The sequence below is a fragment of the Neovison vison genome, chromosome 6 (assembly GCF_020171115.1).
Source record: "Neovison vison isolate M4711 chromosome 6, ASM_NN_V1, whole genome shotgun sequence".
In the NCBI taxonomy this organism is placed as follows: domain Eukaryota; kingdom Metazoa; phylum Chordata; class Mammalia; order Carnivora; family Mustelidae; genus Neogale; species Neogale vison.
The window spans coordinates 148,579,780-148,597,142 of NC_058096.1; the positions used below are offsets into that span (position 1 = coordinate 148,579,780).

The 17,363-nt window shown below is 38.7% G+C and overlaps 1 long non-coding RNA gene across 1 annotated transcript in view; it reads left to right on the forward strand.

Moving 5' to 3' along the window:
• LOC122909036 overlaps nt 1–16,486 on the forward strand; it is a 303,879-nt gene extending 287,393 nt beyond the window's left edge. Inside the window, exon 4 of the long non-coding RNA XR_006385067.1 lies at nt 16,037–16,486. This is a non-coding gene — a long non-coding RNA (uncharacterized LOC122909036). The remainder of the gene's footprint in view (nt 1–16,036) is intronic.
• Nucleotides 16,487–17,363: the final 877 nt, after the last annotated feature.

Sequence of the window (17,363 nt, forward strand, 5' to 3'; positions counted from 1 at the left end):
CTTTGTAATCACGTGATTCCTAGAATGCGATGCACCGCTTCATTTGCAAGGTGTGGATTGACAAAGCAATGTGCCCACCAATTTAAATCAAACATGCCAGAGCAAATACAGCAGATGACTGTTTATCCAGAATGTCTGTAATTTGACACATTCTGAATTAATAACTTTTCCAAAATGTGAGTATTTTGACTTTGAAAGAATGTAACAGTTGATCAATGTCATTTTATGCCATAATATGATATTTGCACAACTGAAGCTAAATGCTTTGAACATGATTTCCTGCTCAACACATAAACAACTAAGAAACATTACAGTGCATGCATTACTAGTCCAACAGTTAAGATAATACTGCTATATTTTCTTACAGATTTCTCTTCTCCTACTCTTATTCTGGGGAATGTGCTTCCATAATACCACCTGGAAGATCATACCATCACTTTATACCATACATTCAACCAACCCATGCTTCAGTTACTAGAATGCTGTGATTATTAAAATGTTAATCATTCTAAGGTATTCTTATATAATAATCCAAAGGCTTGAATTCTGATCTTACTATGTTACAGTTCCTTATAAACTCTGCTGTCTATTCAAATGAGTGCTATTGGCTTTCAAAGATGATCCTTAACGAAGTGATAGACATATTTTAATAGTGCTACTAATGATCCTCATTTCTTTGAAATTCTTCTTCTTTTCAATTTGAAGCAAGCAATAGTTTAGGAAGGTGGCCACTCTTTATCCTTGGAATTGCTTTAAAAATATTACTTCTGAAGACACAAATAAATGGAAAGCTATTCCATGTTCATGGGCTGAAAGAATTCCTATTGTTAAAAGTCCATACTACCCGAAGCAGTCTACAGACTGGATGCAATCCCTATCAAAATTCCATTGGCATTTTTCACAGAAATAGAACAACCTAGCAATTTTCAGGGAGGCTCAAAGGTTGCTGATTAAAAAAAACAAAACAAAACAAAACAAAAACCCTTGTACAGTTTTCACATGACATAGCAAAAAGGCAAAGATAGTTAAATAAACATTTTATACACTTGTTCAGGAATGGATGTATGTTGCCACAAAGATAGCACACTCTTGCCTCTTCTCTTGGTACCACTCTGACCCTTGGCTTCTTTTCGAGCCTGTGTCTTCTTTAGAACTAACATCACTTGGCTTTACCTCTGCTTTAATGTCATAGGAAGTTTTAGAAGCCAGTGGTGAGCATCTTCAAGATTTTCTCCCTGACTGGGCACCTGGGTGGCTCAGTTGGGTAAGCGACTGCCTTTGGCTCAGGTCTTGATCCCAGAGTCCTGTGATTGAGTCCTGTATCGGACTCCCAGCTCCATGGGGAGTCTGCTTCTCCCTCTGACCTCCCCTCTCATGCTCTCTGTCACTCTGCTTCTCTCTCAAATAAATTAATAAAATCTTACAAAAAAAAAAAAAGGGGTTTTCTCCCCAACCAACATCACATATTGGGTTTTTCCCTGGGTTGGGGGGATGGGATGGGGTGGGAGATTATATTTTGGCAAAACTGGCTACTGGTTTCAGTATAAGTATTATGTCAGTGTTTGTGGTTTGTGTCCTTGAGTAGGTCCTTGAAGGCTAAGAGTGGACTGATATATTCATTTCCTATTGCTACTATAAAAAATAACCACAGACTTAGTGGTTTTAAAACCACACAAATTTAGCCTTTTAGCTCTGGTGGTCAGAAGTCCACAATCAGTTTCACTGGGATAAAGTCAAAATGTCAGCTGGGTTAGTTCCTCCTGGCTCCGAGGAGAGAATGTGTTTCTTTGCCTTTATCAACTTCCAGGGGCTGAGTATATTCCTTGGCTTTTAGCCCCTTTACCTTCAAAGCATATCACTCTAAATTCTGCTTCTGTCATCATACTACCCCCTTCTGTAATCACACCTCCCTTTGTCTTCGTCTTATAAGGACCTCTGATTATATTGGAGGAACTCAGAGAATCCAGAATAATCTCCCCATTTCAAGATCCTTAATTTTAATCACATCTGCAAAGTTCTTTTGGCCACATAAGAGAACATTCCTGGGTTTCAGAAATTAGGACATGGACACCTTTGGGCACCATTATTCAGTCTACCTGAGCTGGCTCAGCTACCACAGAAGGCTAATATGTCTTCTGTGGTCTGAATGATTCGATGTCCCGCAAATTCATATGTCGAAATCATAACCCTCAGGGTAATGGTGTTAGAACCTGAAGCCTTTAGTGGCTGATTAAGTCATGATGGTAGAGCCCTTCTGATTGGGAATAGTGATCTTATGAAAGAGAACCCAGAGGGCTAGCTTGCCCCTTCCACATGTGAGCACACAGTGAGAATGTGCCCACCATGGGGGCTTTCACCAGAGCAGGACTACCCTGGTGCCTTGATCTTAGACTTCCAGTCTGTAGAACTGTGAGAAGTAAGTTTCCGTGGTTTATGAGCCACCCAGTCTGTGGTATTTTGTTAGGGCATCCTGAATGGATTGAGATGGTACCCTATTCACATTAATGCAGAACTGTAAGTCAGTAGCGTTTCTGCTCCTCCACACTTTCTTCATGGTCTGCCCTAGCTCAAAAATGTAACTTTCATCATGCCCTTGCATCGTTTTGCCTTTCCACTTTTCTTAGAACATACTTTCAGGAATACCTTTTTGTAGGGCTAGTTTTCATTTTTTAATTTTTTTTGAAATGTTGACTGTGTTTTAAGGAACAAATGCAGGTTTGTTGGCAAAATACCTTCCAGGGAGAATAAAAGTAGGTAAGAATATTAAAAAAAAATTATGAATTTAAGAAAATGCAGAAGAGGTAAGGAGGGAGAGAAGGTGAATAGATGTTCCTTAAAGGTGAGTAGAGAGCAGGAGTCCATGAGGCCTGTGAATAGTGAGGATCCAGGCCTGATCCTAGCAGAGTCCCTGCAGATGAGGGCTTTTCCAGGGAAAATGGCTGTGTGATGCCCTGGAAAAATTGGACCCTGTGCCCAGGGCACCAAGGCCAATAAAGCCACATGTACAGGCTAATTTGGGCTCAGATTTTGAAAATATATCAGTAGAAGCTGTGTGGACTGAGTCTGTCCCCTGTTGGTTGGTTGGTTGGTTGGTTGGTGGACCTCTTTCTCTCTTATAATTATCAAGGTATAATTTGCATAACATAAATTCATCCTTTTAAGTTGTATAGTCAGTGGTTATTAGTATATTCACAAAATTAGGCCACTGTCATCCTTACTTATTTTCAGTGTATTTTCATCACCCGAAAAGGAAACCTTATTCTCGTTAAGAGTTACTCTCCTCCTTCTCCCAAATTTCTGTCTAGGGATTTGTAAATTCTGGAAATTTCATATAAAAAGAATCCTATAATATGTAGCCTTCAGATCTAAGGCCTTTTAAGGTTTCTGTGGCCTCTTTCCCTTAGCATAATGTCTTCAGGGTTCATGTATGTTGTGGCATGTGTCAGTACTTAATTCCTCTTAACAACTAAATAATATTCCATTGTACAGATAAATCACATATTGCTTACCCACTCTTCAATTTGTGGTCACTTGGGCTTTTTCTACTTTTTGGCTATTACAAATAATGCTGCTGTGAATATTCATGTATAAGTTTTTGCTTGGATATGTTTTCCCTTTCCTTATATACTCAGTAGTGGAATTCCTAGGTCATATGGTAGCTCTGTGTAACTTTATTCCTTCCTTCCTTCCTTCCCTCCTTCCTTCTTTCCTTCCTTCCTTCCTTCCATCCATCCATCCATCCATTTATCCATCTTTTTGGAACTGTTAAACTGTTTTCCCAATTATCCACACCATTTTAATATTCTCACCAGCAATTCTGAAGGGTTCAAATTCTACACATTCTAACGTGTCATTATCTGTCTTTTTTCTTGTAGTCCCCTGTGAATGTTTTGGTTGCATGATACCCCAGGTCCTTTTTATAACTCTGGAAGGGAGAGAAAATCTTAACAACAGACTGAATCCTCCCACTATCAGGTAGTAGAAAGATTCAGAGCCCAGTCAACCCTAATTTAAAGAAATTAGGCATTCTTCTACACCTGGAAAATAAAAAGTCTTTGCTTATTTGGTGTAACCTTCTCTTTGTAGTATCATAATTCTAAAGTGTTTCTTAAACTTTTTCCACATGATGCTACATAGTTGCATGGCCCATGGTTGTGTAAAGGATTCTCTAATGCATGAAAAACACATGGACTCAAAGGCTTTATTCCACCTCGCCCACTGTCGGGACCTCACCGCCCACTGGAAGCTGAGGGGATCAGAGACAGGCATATTTCCAATCCACTTTTATTTTTTTAATCAACTGAAAGCTCTATTCCATTGAACATAGCTGTGATGTTTTGGACCACAGCAGGTACATGTAACACAGAATGCAAAGAATGTGGGAAAGGAGAAAACCTGGACAGTGATAACAGGTCTGGCCATAAAGCTTATTTTCAAAGATGCTAACAGTATGGCACACCATGTTCAAAATGAACACTGATTTCTCTCCAAGAAGGCCTGGTATGAATTAAGTGTGGACTGCAGGCAGAGGCAGATCAGGGCTGTGTGGTGATAATTCCAGATTGACATAGACACAAAACCTAGAGACATAGGGATAAGATCTGGCTCTTGAGAAGAAGCAGCTAGAGGGAGATTGGTAGAATATCTTCACCTTAGCCAGAAGGTACTGGGGAGTAGGGGAATTTGATCAAGTCCAAAACTCCTGTCCCAGCTGAGAACCTGATGAGAATGAGGGCTTACCTCCCACAGGCCACAGGATATTGGGCAGCAACAATAATTTGAGACATTGCTTGTCATCACAAGAAGCACCTAAAATGTCTTTAACCTGGTCCATGTGAGTAAAGAAACCAGCATAGTGTCAGAACCTAAGTGGACCTACGGTGGGCATGGGTACAGTGCCCAGATGTTCTGCAGCAGCTCTGACAACCCCAATTTATTATTAAGGTGAAAACTGTGTGACCATTTCATTTATGTGACCTATCTAGATAACCCAAATGTGCCTGGAAAATGCTTGCTCTTGTTGTTTTGACGTGGTAAAGGCAACTGTATAAATTTATTAGAGATATTTTTTCAATTAAACCTCACTTTCTGGAGTAGGTAAACCCCCCAAAATCTATAACCATGTTGTAATACTTAAATATTATTGAATACTAAACACAGGTTATTTAAAGTCACTACTTTGAAGACTTTAACTTCTATTATATGAATTCTCCTTTTATTAAAAAAATGATGAATTTATTTTCAAATATCAACAGATATGCAAACATACTGAGCCTGATGGTAGCAAAGTATACTCTATATGTTTTTATGATCCCCATATTATTACAAACTGCAAGATTCCAGAGACTTCAAATGTGTCTCTTTCCTTAGTGATTTTCCAGCACCATGTCATTTGTGAGTGGATACTTACAAATCCTACTTGACAACATTATGTCGGTCTTAATCCCTAACAAGTAGATCGACATTAAATCAGTGGTCATTATCCTAGTCACCTGAAGACTGGACACTTTATCCTTCCAAAAGAGAGAGAGTTAAGTACTGGGATGGTAAGGTTCTTCTGGGAGCTAAGTTCTTACAATACAATTTGGGAGTTTGTTTCATAGAAGAGAAGGAAAAATACAGATCAGTTGAATAGGTGAAACTTGAGCCTCAAAAAAATCAGAATGCTGTTCCTAACTCTAAAGGTAACCTAGAGGCACAGTCATGGCTATTATGACCTGATTCATCCCTTTTTCTACCAGTGTTTTGGTTCTGTGTTCCTATCTCCCATGTCTTGCTCACTTGGTTTCTCTAGTCTCATGGCTTCCATGAACTTATTTTTCTGTATATCTTTCCATTTCTATGCCAGTCTTTTACCTGTGGCTGTCTTTGTGTGTTAGATATTCAAAGCCAATCAGTAGTAAGACTAATAGGATACCATTCAATGCAGAGACTCCCACTGGGCAGACTACATCTTCTAAGCTACCTCGTAGGCTACTAACCCGCCTACAGATAGCTGATTTTCCCTTGAACCAAATCCTAATGCAATCATCATGCTTGCTATGGCAGAATTCCATGATGCAAAGCATGGACACCATTGTATAAGGAGTTGTCTGCTGTCACTTCTCTTAGAAACAAGCCGTGATAGTAACAGATGTTTGTTCCAATACATACTCTATACTTTTATCTTTTGGAATCTGTGTGAAAAGGCCTTAAGAGAAAGCTGATTCTTCAGGAGGTGAGTTTGGCAATGCTAGCATATGTGACAACGTTGGTTGAGTGTTGACTCCCTAAAAATTCATCTATACATTGCTGCTCCTATAGTTTATGAAATTAAAATCTTAGAGTTTTCTGCTTTCCAATGTATGTGTATTTCCTCATCATTTTCTGAGTCATATTTTTGTTTTGTATTTCTTTAGCAGATGGAATCACATAAAAATGGCCCAAAAAGGATGCAGGGACATTTTGTGTATGTTTTTAAAAATATGTCTTCAATATGCCGGTTGACCTCCTTCTAAAGGAGAACAGTGATTCAGCTTTCACTCTGCTCACTTGGTGGTGTGAGGGACTCTTTGATGGCATTATTCTCTCTTAATGACTCTCTTCTCTTTAATTTCTGAATTAAAGAGTGGTAAGGCTTTTCAAGTTACCCATTGTGTCATCCCCTTGGCTTAAGTTGACCATAATTTTATCAGAAATATTTACAATGAAAACAGCCCATATAAGAAAGGCTGCAAACTTACCAGGCATGCAAAACTGACTTCTTTATAGCCATGTTTCTTTTCTATCAAGAGCAGCAGCAAAAGAAACTGACAGAATTTGTGCTGAGTTTGGCATTTTTGCTGAAAACAGGTATTTGGCTGAATGCATTTGAAAAATTTTAAGTGGCATTACCTGGAACCAATACCTTAAATAAATAGGGAGGTTTGAGCTAAAATAAACTGGAAGAAGAGGCGATATGCATGTAGTATCTGTTGAAGCAAAAATATCTCCCACAACAAATTCTAAATGAGCTGAAGAAACACAGAAGAGTTTTCTGTGCTCTACCACGAGAAATTTAAAAATCAATCTTTCATTCACTTCTGCTTGTGTTTTATGTTAGCCACATCAGCATGGTATCACAAAATTTCCATGGGAGGAAATGAATACAGTGTTTCCTCCAGAAGTCTTTTCTGTTCTGTCACTTGGTTTTCACTTGAAGGCAGCATGATATAAAATTAATACTTCTCACCAGGTTAAACTGTTTGGCTCCTTTGTCTCAAGGCAGACTCTCATCAAATGTCCTCTCTCCAACTTGGAGTCTTCTAGAAAACACATATAAGGCATCAATACATGAAATGACATTTTTAATTATCTGGTATGCATACGGTTGCATGCTAAGGCAGGCCAAATACCATCTTTATTTTGTTTAATAGTAGGAGGCTTTTGACACATACCCTTTGGCGTGTCCATGATGGCAAGTCAAACCTCACTTTTTAAAAAGATTTTATTTATTTGAAAGAGAATGAGAGAGAGAGAGAGAGAGAGAGAAATCATGAGGATGGAGGGGTAGAGGGAGTAGCAGACTCCCTGCTGAGCAGGGAGCCCCATGCAGGACTCTATCCCAGGACCCTGGGATCATGACCTGAGCTAAAGGCAGATGCTTAACCGACAGAGCCACCCAGGAGTCCAAACATCACCTTTTTTGTTCAATTTCAGATTGAGACCAAACAAAGAAAAAACAGACTCCTAAATACATAGAACAAACTGGTGAATGCCAGAGAGATAGTAGCTAGAGAGATGGGCGAAATAGATAAAGGGGATTAAGAAGCACGAAGTCATAAAATAAAATAAAAATAAAATTCAAGTTATAAAATGAATAAGTCACAGGGATGAAAAGGACAGCATAGGGATTATAGTCAATAATACTGTAATAATGTATGATGACAGATGGTAACTATACTTACTATGGTAAGCACTGAGGATAGGATTGTCAAACCAATATATTGTATCTTAAAACTAATATGATACTATATCTTAATTATGTTTCAATAAAAATTATCATGAAATATCATGTATGATAAAAGAAAATTCAGTGAATTTCTAGTGAATGGATTAATAACATGCATTTTTTCCTATTCCTCCCCAAATCTTTATTAAAATGATAGCAAGGGGATGTAAAATGTATAAACCATTAAAACTAAGAAAAACATGAGAGGTGCTAATTGCAGGCAAGAAATAGCAACAACTTTTCTTGAAGACAAAAAGTAGATGGGCAGTAATGAGTAAATTAGCGAAGTGCAGAAAGCAGAACGTTAAGTGCCTGAAGACGGAGTTGCAAAGGAGAAGCAAGGAGATGCAAACGTAGGATTTTGGATGGTCCCAGAAAGTAGAAGCACCAGATATCCAGAAAGATGGAAGTGGCGACTGAGAAGATTCTTTGGAGTTCTGAACAAGGAGTAGTTAAATTCATTTCTCCGTTTGTTACCTTCTGGCGATTACTGTAACCCAACCCTGGTAGGAAAGATAAGTCTACTCTTCGAAGCAATTAAACTAGGGAGGTTAGAGTTCTGGACACCACACATAAGTGTAGCGTGGGGAGGCAGTGTTAGACTGAACACAGGTGGAAGAAGTTAAAGGCTCCGTATTTAATAGGGAGCACATGGGCAGCCTGAGCCTCACTGTTCCATTCATCTACAAGAAGTCTTTTCAGAAAGGCATTTCCTTTTTTCCCCATTCTGGATAGACTCTTAGAGAATTTCTCTGTGAATTTACCAAAGAGCCTATAGGGGAGGAAAAATGATTTTTCCTCAATCCTTCTGAGTTCTTGGCTGAGACCACTGTAATAAAAGATCAAGGAGGGAAATACAGCAAAAATTTATTGACATGTATACCTCATGTATGTATGGGAGAGACCCAGAAAAAAAAATGAATAACCCCCTGAGATGGCTTAACATTCAGAATTAAATACTATCTTGATAGGGAAATGGGAAGGTGGGGTATGCAGTATAAAAGGCAAGAGTTAAATTTGATTTTTGAGAAAGTTAATTGGGTGCTTAGAATAGACTAGAGGTATGTTAGCTTGTGACACTGTTTGTCTGGGTGTGCAGATGACTTCTAATTTCCTCTCCTGTGACAAGAGTCCATCTTGGCTGGTTGATAAAACTCCCATGGAGGGGGTTTATAATTGTGTTCCTTTTGGTGGATAGGTCTTTGGGCATAAAGGGAGTTAAGAAAATGCCTCTCTCTACTTTTACTGTTTTTTAAGTGCTTACAACTCAAATAATCAAAATACCAAAATACCAAATCATATTATATTATCATATTATAATTGTGTTCCTTTTGGTGGATAGGTCTTTAAGCATAAAGGAAGTTAAGAAAAAGCCTCTCCCTACTTTACTGCTTTTTAAGTGCTTACAACTCAAATAATCAAAATACCAAATCATATTTTGGGGTGACATGTCCCAAATCCCTATAGTCATATTTTGGGGAAGCTTATTCTGCTACTTTTCAAGCCCCAAATAAAAAGCCCATAAATCTAACATTTGCAGAGTCTCCCACAGAAATGTCCCACTTAGATCAATTTTTCATGAAACTCATTCATTTGACAAGGTTTGCTTATGAAAACAGAGCTTGCAATAAGTTTCTCCTTTCAGATATAAATGGACAGGCCTAGTAGTAGACAGAAAATACAATTGAGAAATGCATGTAATATTAAAGAAATTAAAACAACAGATGGAAAGTTGGGGCTGGGGGAGAGAAAGTCAATATAGAAAGTAGAGTAAAACATTAAAAAACAAAAACAAAAACTACTTGATATCCTAAAAGAAAGATAAGCTGTTTGTGACAAAAAACAGAATGTGTAAAGATGAAAAAAACAAGAAAACTCTTAGATGTTAATAAAGTACCATAAATATGAAATTCAGTAGGGTAATAAGAAATTAAGATGAGGTTATCTTGCATAGAGTAGAACAAATGGATGAAAAGTTATAATATGAGAGAAATGTAATAGAAATGGAGACTCGATTCAGAAGGTACAGTATCTAATATCTCCAGAAGCAAAGAATATATGGAGAGGAAGATATTATCAAGGAAGTATAAAATCAAGTTTTCCCCAACAGAAGGATATGGGTTACCAGATTGAAGAACTCTGCCAAATGCTTAGCACAATGTAGGAGGAAAAAGGATCCATTGGGGATAAAGAAAAAACTATAAAGGCTTGCAAAAATGAAAAAAATGTCATACACAAAGGATCCAAAATCAGAATAGTTTTAAAAATTTCCAAAGCAATGTAGAAAGTTTGAAAAAGTGGTGTAACATACTAAAAACTCTAATTTAAAAAGTTAACTTCAATACATAATTTTATACCTACCCAAACTATCAAGCAAGTATGGGGTATAGCATAAAAATATTTTAAAGCATGCAAAATCTCAAAAAATTTACATCCTGCACACCATCTCTGGGAAAGATCTTATGGGAAAAAAACACCAGAGGAATAATTAAACCAAGAAAGAAAAAGGCATGTGATCCAGGAAATGGGCTTTAAAAAAAGAGAGAGAGAGAAGTGATAATAGAGAATCTTGGTTTGACATCTGTGCATGAGACTAGGAAAGCAGACATTCAGCCCTGGGGCAGGAGGAATGTCTCCAATTGTGGAACTCCTATATTATATGACATGTCTGGCAAAATTGTCAGGGAGTTGGGGAAGAATTATTCATAGATGGAAAATAATCCAATTATATAAACAAAGCAATTATTAACTCCAGGAAAAACAAAATTTTTTCATAAGAACTGTAAATGTAGTATGTCCTGTGGCTCAGCTGTAACAATATTTACCTAGTCATATTTAGGTAAATATAATGTAAATGATTTTCATTTTTTAAATTGTGATGACATTGTGTTGGAAATAAGAGAGAAAAGGGGATTTAGCATGTATGAGCAATAACTGAAGAGACTTAAATCATATTTATAGTAGAAACCAACAGATAGTAAAAAAAAGGGTTATATAATTATGAAAAAATAGGTTAAGCACATTAACTAGAAGTACAAAGTAATAGGAAAAAGCCCCACTAGAAGTTTCAAGTAGTTGCTTACAGGGAGGAGAGCTGAAGGATGGGGAAAGTGGGCTGTTGTTTTTCTTTATTAATCTAAAGCAGAGGTTAGCAAGCTATGGTCCATGAACCAGGTTCAGCAGGCTGCCTATTTTTGTAAATAACATTTTATTGGATTACAGCCATGACCACTAGTTTATGGATTGTCTGTGGTTGCTTTTGTCTCATAAGAAATTGGTACAAAAACAGAGTGGAGTATTTGTGACAGAGACTACACGGCCTGCAATCTAAATTACTTACTTTCTTGCCCATTACAGAAGAAATCTGCCAACCTCACATCTAGAGCAGTGGTTCTCAAATGTTAGCTGCCTGAGAATCATCCAGAGTGCTTCTTAGAACACAGGTTGCTGGGGCTACCTCAGACCCCTGATTCACTCTCTCTCAAGCCTAGAGAATCTGTTTCTAACCAGTTTCCAGATGATGGTGAGACAGCTGGTTTAGGAACAGTGCTTTGAGAACCACTGGTTTAAAGGGAACTTTTTAATTTTCTAATCCTGTGTAAGTATCATGTTTATAAAACAAATGTTAAATATTTAGATGTATAAGTTTGGAACCTTGCATGCAAATTGAAGCTAAAATAAATACAGAAACGACCTCTGGTAAATTAAATGTGACAATGAATTGAAATGTAATTTAAAAGCCTTTTTAATGGAACAAAAACATGAATAAATTAAACTGGAGAAAATATACTGTGTTTTATTAAAATAATATCTCACAGATGCAGGCAGAGATGTTAACAGTTCCCGGGATCCCTGTCACCGCCTGGCACCGTTCATCTAAGTGGTTAGTAGGTAGACCTCTCCTACTACCTCCTGTCCTTCCGCTACAAAGGCAGATTATTGCAGAACAATACCGACTATGCATACAGTTATGTAAAAGCCCCTTCTTTTTTATTTCCTCTTAAATATTTTCCATATTTCCATTTCATATCTCATAAGATACTTGTTTTCTGGACAGCACTGTCTGAGAAACTTGATTTAAAACCTGTTCCTCTTCCCTTGACCCCTTTTGCAGATGATGAAATTGACACCCAGGCAGTCTCCTGGGTGGTAGATCCAAGACCTCCTGACTTGGTCCCCACTTCCTTCTCCGCTTCTACTCCACTCCCCTTTGCTTCACTTCAGGTTGCAAAGAAAGGAACCCTGAATGAGCCCAAACTCAAATCAGGCATGGAAGGGGGAAAAAAGAACTGCTAATACCACTAACCATCTTTTTTTTTTTTTTTTTTTTTTTTTGAGAAGCCTAAAACAAAGGAAATTCTCTGATTCCAGAAATAGCCTTAATCAGTCACATATGTGAACACAGACCCAGTGACTGTTCAAACAATTTTCCAGCAACATAACAGGATTTTCCCAACCCACCGATTTTTGTTTCCCTTTTGCCCTATTATCAGTTTAAGTTTTCTTTTTCATCTTTCTTTACTTTTTCCTTTTTTCTTTTCTTTTTTTTTTTTTTCCCCTTAAAGATCCTAGGCATGATACCAGACTTTTCAATCAGACAGGCAGGATGCTGAAATTCTGCTGTGTTTGAAAGCAAAGAGACATGAAGGATTATTGAGAGTAGAAATAGTCCCTGGTTGGTAAAAACAAACAAACAGCTTTAAAACTCTAAGAATTGTGCCCTGCGGGGGTGGGTTTGCTGAACTGTCAGCTCCACCAGTTAATGAGGTAGTTTGTCTAATGGAGATAGAAAAGACCATTTTTAACAATGCTGGGCTTTGTGTGTGTGATTTAAAAATCAAATTGAGTGGAAATGCACCAAATACTAAATGGTATTGTTTATTTTCTAATTAATTTGCTACAAACTACAAAATGAAAGTGTTAAATATATTAGATGGTGTGTGATTTTTTAGAGGAGAAAGCAGGGAAAACGTTCACCTCTCATAGTCCATTTACTTTATTTTCATCAGAGAAACAAGTTGTGGTTTGAAAGTGTAAAAAGGACATTGATATTTGGGGAGGGGCATCACTTTGGGGGGCAAGCTTGTTACGAAAGCTAACAGGGAATACGGTCTCCTTTGTAAGGGACAGCAGAGTTCTGGGGAACCTGGGACCATATGGTCTCACTGTGGATGACGTGCATTTGTAATATTAATAGGCCAGGAACTCAAGGCCCTGGGGAGAATGTCATCGAGGTGAGGACAGCCGCTCACATCACAACAGCTTGTGGACTTCTTCCTGTAGGGTACAGCAAGGGCACCTCAAGCACTCGGTGACATAAAGGCACAGCATGGTACAGGGGAAAGCAGAGAGACTGTAGAACCAGCCAGGTCTAGGTTCAGATTCTGACTTAGCCACAGGCTGACTCTGTGACATTGCGGGTCGGTCATTTAAACTCACTGAGACCGTTTTCTCACCTGGAGAATATGGAGAATAACTGCCTTACAGGACGGCTCTAAGGGCTAGAGCTTAGGGCTCATAAACGAAGTGCCTGACACATAGTAAACAAACGAAGCTATTACGGATTAGAAAATTCTAGGGTTCAGAATCAAAGTGACTGACTTTTTGAACTGAGAAATCAGTGAGCTTTCATGAGTCTTTGTTCTCAGCTGTACCCAGATCCCATCTTTGCTCCTTTCAAGGACTAAAACAAAAGTTTTAGTCCTGATATTTTCCTCAAATGATGGTGCTGTGATTTCCTCCTGCCCTGACCCCAGAACCTCTTGTCTATTCCAGCGAGCTCGTTCTCAGAAGCATATCATTTGATGAGACAATGCACGTGTGAATAGCAGACTTTAACTTGGTGTTGACTCCACACCAGGCACTGGCTTCTCTTCATGTTGCCTCATTTCCTCACTTACGGCTCACAACCACCCTCTGAAGTAGATTCTATTATTATCCCCATTTCACAATAAAAACTGCTATATTGAGAAGTAAGATAACTGTCCGTGGGGTGGGGCCATGATTTGAACCTAGGTGATGTGGCTCTAGAATCATGCTCTTAGAGGGGAACCCTCCTACACTGTTGGTGGGAATGCAAACTGGTGCAACCACTCTGGAAAACCATGTGGAGGTTCCTCAAAAAACTGAAAATAGAGCTACCCTATGACCCAGCAATTGCACTACTGGGTATTTATGCTAAAGATACAAACGTGGTGCTCCGAAGGGGCACGTGCACCCGAATGTTTATAGCAGCAATGTCCACAATAGCCAAATTATGGAAAGAACCTAGATGTCCATCAACAGATGAATGGATCAAGAAGATGTGGTATATATACACAATGGAATACTATGCAGCCATCAAAAGAAATGAAATCTTGCCATTTGCGACAACATGGATGGAACTAGAGAGTATTATGCTTAGTGAAATAAGTCAATTGGAGAAAGACAACTATCATATGATCTCCCTGATATGAAGAAGTGGAGTTGGGGTTAGGAAAAGAAAAAAATGAAAGAAGGTGGGATTGGGAGGGAGACAAACCATAAGAGACTCAATCTTAAAAAACAGACTGAGGGTTCCTGGGGGAAGGGGGGACGGGAGAGGGTGGTGGGGATATGGAGTTGACTCCACACCAGGCACTTGGCTTCTCTTCATGTTGCCTCATTTCCTCACTTACGGCTCACAACCACCCTCTGAAGTAGATTCTATTATTTACTATTCTATTATTATCCCCATTTCACAATAAAAACTGGGTAGGGTATGTGCTATGATGAGTGCTGTGAAATGTGTGAACCTGGCAATTCACAGACCTGTACCCCTGGGGATAAAAATACATTATATGTTTATTTAAAAAAATAATTTAAAAAAAAAAAGAAATGGAATCCATTAAAAAAAAAAAAAAAAGAATCATGTTCTTGACAATGACGCTGAGCTGGCCTGGCCATATGATTCTTGTTTTGGGTCATGTGGGTTTACATTAAGGGCTTCCCTTCAGTGGAGCCCAGAGTTGGGGACTTTCACTGAGTATTGGTCATCGGGGCCAAAATGAGCCTGGGAAGCCAGCCCACCCTAGAATTCATTTCAGGCTTCTTCCATTCCCAGTCTCAAGGAGTCCTAGGTGCTGAGCCTTCCTTGCATGTCCTTTGCAGGGGCAGAGCAATTTAACCCTCTCTAACAACGTGACCATAACCAGGAGCTGTTAAAACTAGACACTCTGTGATGATAGGAACACATTAGCATCATTTCATACTGTGTATCTGTAGTGCCTACATTAGTACCTGGCATAGACTGGTAAGTTAGGATTCGACAGGTAGATGATCGAACAGATAGACAAAGCCGTTATATGGATCAAAGATGGTGTTCTTACAAGAAAGATATATACTGTTGACAATAAGAAACAGATATGAGGTATTTCACTGATCTTTGGCTGTGTCTCTTACTTTGTTTTACTGGGGGATCCTTTCATTAGGATACAGTTTTCTCCTACAATTATATTTATCTTGTTGGGTATCTCATTCCAAAGGGCTGGGTTGAAATCCCAAATTTGTTCAGATAAAATATGTAACATCTTGGAAACACCTAGGTTATAACATCGTAAAACAATCACTTTCTCTAAAAGAAGCAAGAAAAAACACTTATTCATTCAGCAAATATTTATCGTGGCCTACCTGGTACCCTTATAAGAGATAAAAACAGCGGTTCGCAGAACAGAAAAATTCTGCCCTCCTAGTGAGCATATTCTAATTGGGGGAGACAGGCAAAAACACTCTCACAAAAATTTCTTTGCCATGGAGAAAGCTTAAGCTGAGTAAGGAATATCAAGAAAGATTACTCTGGAGTAGGGGGGACATGACTATTTAATATTGGATGGTCAGGGTTACTTTGAAATTGTGTATTAGTTTTATGCTATACTAGAATATAAGAATTTAAGAAAATAAAAGTAGTGAATATTAGGGAAGAGCAGGGAGTTAGGAGTCCTAGATTAGTACCTGAGCTTTTTCATCTAACTTGATAAACAAGAAAATATTTTTGACTTATGAAATTTATATATACATATACATATATACACTTATTTTTTTTCCTGACAGAATTAGCAGCTCTGGACCTTTAAAGTGATAGCATTTCCCAGCCTTAAACTGAGCAGCTGAGCAAAAAACGCATCCTTCCTGTAATCAACACAGCAAAATGAGAGGCGGAGAAACCATGCTGAGAAGAAGCAAGGTCATATGTTGAACTGTTTTCCCTTTGGCCCAGAAGACAGCTCAGACTCAACACTGGCCCTGAGTTTACCTCCCTCACTTTGGCTCAAGACCTGAAGTGATGTGCTTCCGCCCCAGAGCACCTTCCATCGTGTGAGGCCCGAAACATGACCACCAGTAGCCACGCATGTCCTGTCCCCTCAGTGAATGGACACATGACTCACTACCCAGCCGCGCCCTACCCGTTACTCTTCCCACCAGTCATCGGAGGACTTTCCCTGCCTCCCCTCCATGGCCTGCATGGCCACCCTCCTCCAAGTGGATGCAGTACCCCATCCCCTGCAAGTAAGTACCACAGCAATTTGCTCTTTTCTCTCGGTTGGTTGGCTTAATGGACCAGAGAATACAGGATGGTTCCCATCCAAGGTGAGTTTTCATTTTACTGGGTTTTGGTTTCTCTGGGTCTGGGATTGTACTTTTAGTTCTCTTGCAGAAATATCATTTGAAAGAGACAAATGGTGTGTTTTAGAATTTGGTCCCTTCGAAACCTTGTTGTATTTTGCTCTATTTCATAAGATGTCCATGTCAAGTATAGTCAGCGGATATGACCAGCGTTCTTGAAGAAACTGGCCACTTGATAAAGAATGCAAACAGTGGGTCAGAAGATGATGCTATAAGAATTGCTGATAATAATGTCGGATTTAACATCCATTTTGGCTGTGAGGTCTTTGAATCTCTAACTCTTCTCCTGTAAGGACACTATAGATAGGACACTATATATAAGGACTATATATATATATATATATGGACATATATATATATGGACACTATAGATAGTGTCTTTAATTGTTTAATTCTTATCACATCAGCTCTTTTAGTGTCTTTGTTCACTTCTGATTCTGTACTAAGCTGTTTTCTTTTTAGAATGTTGGGTATAAAGTACTATATATAAGATAAAAGTAGTCAGAATTCTTCAAAACTGATATTGACTGACTTATAGAAAGCATACATATTATGTGATTTTCTTTTTTCTTTTTTTTTTTAAGTTCTGCCTGTTTTAGGACTAGCCTTGGTTAGCCAGTGAGCTCCCCCGCCTTTGAGAACCAGGTAGGCGGGCCAGGCACCTGGAGATGAAACAGCGCATTTAGGGCGCGGAGCTCCATTAGGGGCCTAAGCGCCTGCTCCAGGCTCTCTCATGGCTCCCCAGTAGCTCTTG